Consider the following 7,552-nt stretch of genomic DNA (forward strand, 5'->3'; position numbering starts at 1 on the left):
TTAATTTAATCCAGTTTCTCTAAAGATGAGCATTAACAAAGTCAGTAAGGATTGCTGGGCCCCTCAAATCTCTAAACAGCTCCAACAAAATGTCAATGCCATCAAATAAAATCTAAGTGACTTCGGACATTCAAAGGTTCTATAATAGGAGTGTCAAACTCAATGTCATTGAGGGCCACATCAGGGTAATGACTGACCTGGGGGGATGGACCGGGGTGTATGTGGCAAGGGGGAGTTATAGCCAGCTTGACATCACTCATGTCAGGGGTATCTGTCGTGGTCTGAGCACTCTGTCAGAGAAAACGAGTTCCTGAGCTCCGTTTTGGCTGCAACGGCCTCCTGCAACCCTCTGCCAGCGAAAACAGAGCTCAAGAGGACTGCAAGTGGCCCTCCCAAGCTCTATTTCCGCTAGCAGAGGCACCGCAGGCTGGTCCTTCCAGGGTGGCCCCATAGGCCATATCTTAGGTGCACCCTGTGGACTGCATCACAGACCTTGAATTTGACACCCCTGTTCTATAACTTTGCGGCCAATTCCTCGGTATGAAAACATTAACGATGTGTGTTACTGTAATGACAAAATAGGCTTATCAACTCAAGCTGAGAGAATAAATTGCTGGTTGCTTTGAGAATGCAGTATCAATTATTTAATTTTTATTTATTAGTTTGATTTCTATGCCGCCCTTCTCCTGAAACTCAGGGTGGCTATCAATCCTGTCCTTGACAAGATGTAATTCAATTATCAGCATCCAGACAAATGGAAAATTTTAATACTTAAAAAATTCAGGATTTCCTTTCCTGAAGAATGGTTAACTAAATTGTAGGAGTTGGCCTACCCCCACAGTATTTGGAGTAGCATTATACAGGTAAACCTCAACTTAACAATAGTTCATTTAGTGATCTGTTTTTTACACTTACAACCATTGCATAGTCCCCAATGGCCGTGTGATCAAAATTCAGGCGCTGACTCACATTTATGACTATTGTGGTGTTGCGGGGTCATGTGATTCCTTTTGGGGACCTTCTAACAAGCAAAGTCAATAGGAAAACCAGATTCACTTAACAACTTTAACAATTCCAGTGATTCACTCCAAGCAACTGTGGCAAGAAAAGTTGTAAAAAGGAGCAAAAATTCACTTAACAAATGTCTCACTTAACAACAGGAGTCTCAGAAGAAGGGAGGCATAGAAATCAAATTAATAAATAAAATAAAATAATAATTATTTTGTATTATTATTATTATTAATTATATAAATAATAATAATTAATTAATACAAATAAAATAAACAGACATTTTGGGCTGATTGCAGTAATAAGGGGAGGACTACCTATATAGAAACTTTAATTCTTATTGAAAACCATTTCAAGGAAGGACTACATTATTATTATTATTATTATTATTATTATGCATAAAATCATGCCACATCCACAATTTTTCAGACTTCATATCCTAACATCATATATAGCTTATAGCAATGTTTCTTAATCTCAGCAATTTTGATACCTGTGGATTTTGACTCCCAGAATTCTCCAGTCAGCATGGCTGGTTTACAGGAGCCACTTAATGTATTCTCAAAGGTGCTTTTTATTTTTTAAAAGGCAACAGAGCTGTTTTTTATTTTTTTAAAAAAATTAAAAAGCACCTTTGAGACAACCTGGATGACCTGGATATCTGAGAATCTGCATGGAGATTTAATGTATTATTTACTATATTTATATATATTTAATGACTTGAACTAAATTTACCAGGATTTAGCTTAGAAGCTTAATAGAGAGGCATGCAGATTTTGTGTTGGAAAATGGATATAGAAACATAGAAGTCTAACGGCAGAAAAAGACCTCATGGTCCATCTAGTCTGCCCTTATACTATTTTCTGTATTTTATCTTAGGATGGATACATGTTTATCCCAGGCATGTTTAAATTCAGTTACTGTGAATTTATCAACCACGTCTGCTGGAAGTTTGTTCCAAGGATCTACTACTCTTTCAGTAAAATAATATTTTCTCATGTTGCTTTTGATCTTTCCCCCAACTAACTTCAGATTGTGTCCCCTTGTTCTTGTGTTCACTTTCCTATTAAAAACACTTCCCTCCTGGACCTTATTTTACCCTTTAGCATATTTAAATGTTTCGATCATGTCGCCCCTTTTCCTTCTGTCCTCCAGACTATACAGATTGAGTTCATGAAGTTTTTCCTGATACGTTTTATGCTTAAGACCTTCCACCATTCTTGTAGGCCGTCTTTGGACCCGTTCAATTTTGTCAATATCTTTTTGTAGGTGAGGTCTCCAGAACTGAACACAGTATTCCAAATGTGGTCTCACCAGCACTCTATATAGCGGGATCATAATCTCCCTCTTCCTGCTTGTTATACCTCTAGCTATGCAGCCAAGGATCCTACTTGCTTTCCCTACTGCCTGACTGCACTGTTCACCCATTTTGAGACTGTCAGAAATCACTACCCCTGAATCCTTTTTTTCTGAAGTTTTTGCTAACACAGAACTGCCAATACAATATGAAATATCTTGCGGTGCTTTAAATTTATAAAGATGTATAAGCTATACTAGGTACCTTTTTCACATCAGATACACCTTCCTGCATTTCAATACCTGTGTTGTCTATTTCCTACATATATCCAAAAATGTATACGGTATTAATAAAATGAGGAAAAATTGATATTTTGAACTTCTGAATTGTTACAAGAGAGAGCCCAGCTTCAGGTCCTGCGGGAGCATTTTCCAACTTTCTATTTAGTGCTCTGAAAAATTACAAAGAAGTCCCTTGAAAAAATGCAGGATGACTTGTGCAAGCATCCTGCAAAAAATGCTACTTCTATTCTGGAGATCAACCAAGCAGAAGACGAGACATTAAAAAAAAGCCCTTACAAGAATGGAGGTTAGAAGGATCCATGTAATATCCATTCATTCATTCTACAGCAAAGTTTGATTTTATTTCACTGCAGGCAACATGATCGAGAGGGTTCCTAAAGCTAGATTATCACACAGTAACGTAAGAAAGAACTTCTTCTCCATTTAGAAACATAGAAACATAGAAGACTGACAGCAGAAAAAGACCTCATGGTCCATCGAGTCTGCCCTTATACTATTTCCTGTATTTTATCTTACAATGGATATACAGTATGTTTATCCCAGGCATGTTTAAATTCGGTTACTGTGGATTTACCAACCACGTCTGCTGGATGTTTGTTCCAAGGATCTACTACTCTTTCAGTAAAATAATATTTTCTCATGTTGCCTTTGATCTTTCCCCCAACTAACTTCAGATTGTGTCCCCTTGTTCTTGTGTCCACTTTTCTATTAAAAACACTTCCCTCCTGAACCCTATTTAACCCTTTAACATATTTAAATGTTTCGATCATGTCCCCCCTTTTCCTTCTGTCCTCCAGACTATACAGATTGAGTCCATGAAGTCTTTCCTGATACGTTTTATGCTTAAGACCTTCCACCATTCTTGTAGCCCGTCTTTGGACCCGTTCAATTTTGTCAATATCTTTTTGTAGGTGAGGTCTCCAGAACTGAACACAGTACTCCAAATGTGGTCTCACCAGCGCTCTATATAAGGGGATCACAATCTCCCTCTTCCTGCTTGTTATACCTCTAGCTATGCAGCCAAGCATCCTACTTGCTTTTCCTACTGCCCGACCACACTGCTCACCCATTTTGAGACTGTCAGAAATCACTACCCCTAAATCCTTCTCTTCTGAAGTTTTTGCTAACACAGAACTGCCAATGCAATACTCAGATAATAATCTTGCTATAAAGAAACATGGCAAGATCTAGAACAGGGGTATCCAAGTTCAGCAACTTTTAAGACTTGTGGACTTCAACTCCCAGAATTCTCCAGGCTTGGAATTCTGGCTGGCTGGTGAATTCTAAGTCTGCAAATATTAAAGTTGGCAAGATTGGACACTCCTGATCTAGTTTATATGTCTGATCTGGTAACAAGCTATATAGAAACATTGATCATTTTGAGAGGAAATTTTAACTCAAGATTAGGACTTAATGATTTGACCCTTTATTTAAAACACCATAGCTATCCTCCAGAAAGCCACAACTCACTGCCATTCTTAGACCAACTGTTTTGGGTTTGTAAACCATAATTATTTGGCTTAGCATGATACATGAACTCAGTTGTGGGTTGTTAATAAAACATGGCTTAGCGTGATATGTGAGCCAGGTGCGACAGACTCCTGAGAAAATGGCAATGTTGCAATTAAATAATGTTCCAATGTTCTACAGAGACAAAGCTACAGCTCCCAAGTAGCATCATAGTCGTAAAACAATCAAAATTAGATGTTACCGCGTAGTATTTGCTTGGCCACTCCATTCCAATAATTGCATCCTATAGGGATCATTTAAGAACAAAACATACATGGAAAGGTCAAACGAAAACACATTTCTAGAAGTATAATAAATAACTTTTCAAAAAGTAATGATATGGGTGTTTTCAAAGTTAACAAAGCGAACAAAAATAATAATAATAAAACCCATCAGATAACACCTTAAATATTTGTGAGCTTATGAAGGGTCAGCATGATCAAAATAAATACAAAAATATACAGATTAGTAGCAGCACATGTACAAAAAAGGAATCAATCTACTGGCCGGTGAGATAATTTTGATAAATATTTGCTTAGTTTTCCCTTTCCAATTGTCACTGTTCTGCCCCAGCTAAGAACGTAGCAAACACACAGCTTATTCGAACTTATTTTAATCAATAACCGACTACCAATCAGCTACACGGGCTGCTGGTGGGCCATAAGTCACCTCTTAGGGCAGTGATGGCGAACCTATGGCACGGGTACCACAAGTGGCACGTGGAGCCATATCTGCTGGCAAGCAAGCCGTTGCCCTAACTCAGTTCCAACGTGCATGTGCGTGCCGGCCAGCTGATTTTTGGCTTGCACAGAGGCTCTGGGAGGGTGTTTTTGGCTTACAGAAAGCCTCTGGGGGATAGGGGAGGAAGTTTTTACACTCCCCCAGCTCCAGGGAAGCCTTTGGAGCCTGGGGAGGGTGAAACACAAGCCTACTGGCCCATCAGAAGTTGGGAAACAGGCCGTTTTCTGCCTCCAGAGGGCCTCCGGGAGGTAGGGGAAGTTGTTTTTGCCCTCCCCAGGCATTGAATTATGGGTATGGGCACTCGCGCATGAACAAAAGTGTGCGTGCACGCTCTTTTGGCACCCGAGGGAAAAAAGGCTCACCATCACTGTCTTAGGGTTTATAATCATTCATTATGTCTGCAAACTTCCAAATATGCTCAAACTTTATGCCAAAAAGATACCAATCCTTTATTTTCAAGAGCTGATGGGGAGTCCTTGATGCTGAACTTGTTTTCTTGCATCACGCTAGAAGGGAGTTGGGTTTGTTCTCAGTTGATACTAGCACTGATGATGTTATCGCGTTAGGTAATGAGAGGTCTACAGAAAAACCTCTGAGCTCAGAGAAACCTGAGGACTCCAGTTCACCCTGAGCTAAAAATATTTTCTTCTATTGGTAAGAGACAGCGGTGGGTTTCAAAAAATTTTTACTATTGGTTCTGTGAGTGTGGATTGATGGACGTGGTGTCATGTGGCTTGGTGGATGTGGCAGGGGAAGGATACTGCAAAATCTCCATTCCCTCCCCACTCCAGGGGAAGGGCAAAATCCCCATTTCTTCCAACCCAACTGGGACTCGGGAGGCAGAGAATAGATGAGGGTGGAGCCATTCAGAGATGGTATTTACCAGTTCTCCAAACTATTCAAAACTTCCACTACTGATTCTCCAGAACTGGGCAAAACCTCACCTCTGGTAAGAGATAATAATAATAATAATAATAATAATAATAATAATAATAATAATAATAATTATTATTATTATTATTATTATTATTATTATTATTATTATTATTATTATTTATTTGATTTGTATGCCACCCCTATCCGTAGACTTGGGGCGGCTAACAACAAGAGTTAATGTGCTCTTCATAATTCATTTGGATTTTCAATAGATCTGTACCAGCAGTAGGTTGCTCCCAGTTCGGACCGATTCTTAAAACTAGCAGCGCTGGTGGTGGAAGGCTCCGCCCACCTGCCCAGGATGCTTCTGGGCATGTGCAGAAGTATCGCGCAAGAGACTGAGCATGTACATGAACCGGTAGCAAAATTATTTACAACCCATCATTGAGCTATAGTGTCCTGAGTGAAATCATCAGCTCAGTTTTAGGACAAACAATAATTAGGCATTCCTCCATCTCAACTCATGTCTTAAGTAAGTATCTCAAAGGGGTTTTTTTTTTTGTTTCTTTAATAATAATAATAACAAGAGAGTTGGAAGAGACCTTGGAGATCTGCTAGTCCAGCCCCCTGCCTAGGCAGGAAACCCTACACTACTTCAGACAGATGGATATTATTTATTATAATATATATATTATTATTATTATTATTATTATTAATATATATATATATATATATATAATTATTACAAAGATATTATTATTTTTGCATGGGTATGTCCTTTACCTAGTCTTTTTCTCCCACTTGTTAATGAAACTTCTAGCTATAGGATTGAATTTAGCAAAGGATTAAACCCTTGTTAGCGCCTTCAGATGTGCCAGGTTTACAACTCTCGTATGTGATAGTGGACTGAAACCCAACCCACCTGGATAACACAGGGCTAGGGTGGAGAGCTGTAACATCTATCGCTAAAGACCAAGATTAGGAGAACAGAAAGGCAACTTTCCCAAAGCTTAGAAGGTTACAAACGAAAGGTTTAAAACCAAACGTACCCATGAGGAAGAGAGCTATGCATCACGTTGGTGTGGTGGTGGAATGCTGCATTCTTGCACACCCGAACACCACGAGAGCATATTAAAAAGAGATAGAAACCAATTCTTTAACAGTTAAGATTGCGAGGAAATAGGATTCCTGCAAACATGCCCAAGGTAGAAGTTGGTGACTATCTCTACGTGGTCAACCTATCAGAGAAAAAACAGTGACTTCTAATGAGAACAGTTTCACTAGATTTGGGATAGAAGTTCACAAAGACAGCATACATATTCATGCATAGTAGCTATGCATTTGTCTAAGATTGGCAGGATTGCCCACAACTATGGCGGCTTTGCGACCTCTGGACTTCAACTCCCAGAATTCCTGAGCAAAGGTCATAAAGGAGCCATACCTGCCCGGCCCTGGTCTAGGATGTGCTTTAAAGCAGGGATCTCCAACCATGGCAACTTTTAAGACTTGTGGCTTAGCTGGCTGAGGAACTCTGGGAGTTGAAGTCCACAAGTCTTAAAGTCGCCAAGGGTAGAGACCCCTGCTTTAAAGGAAGCGGTTGTCTCAGAAAGCAGAATTCTAGACGTTTGGAGGCTACTAGTCTCCATCGCTAGATCTGACCGGAACAATACAGGAAAGTACAAACAAAAAGAAATCATTTTCAGATTGTTGTTCTCAAATCAAGAATGCCAGGACTGATTGTGGCTGTTCTGCCCAAAATGGGAAGCTTTTTTTTAAAAAAAAAAAACAACCACAACCGATTAATGGTAGAAAGTATGAG

Source organism: Erythrolamprus reginae, chromosome 5, assembly GCF_031021105.1.
Source record: "Erythrolamprus reginae isolate rEryReg1 chromosome 5, rEryReg1.hap1, whole genome shotgun sequence".
Taxonomy (NCBI): Eukaryota; Metazoa; Chordata; class Lepidosauria; order Squamata; family Dipsadidae; genus Erythrolamprus; species Erythrolamprus reginae.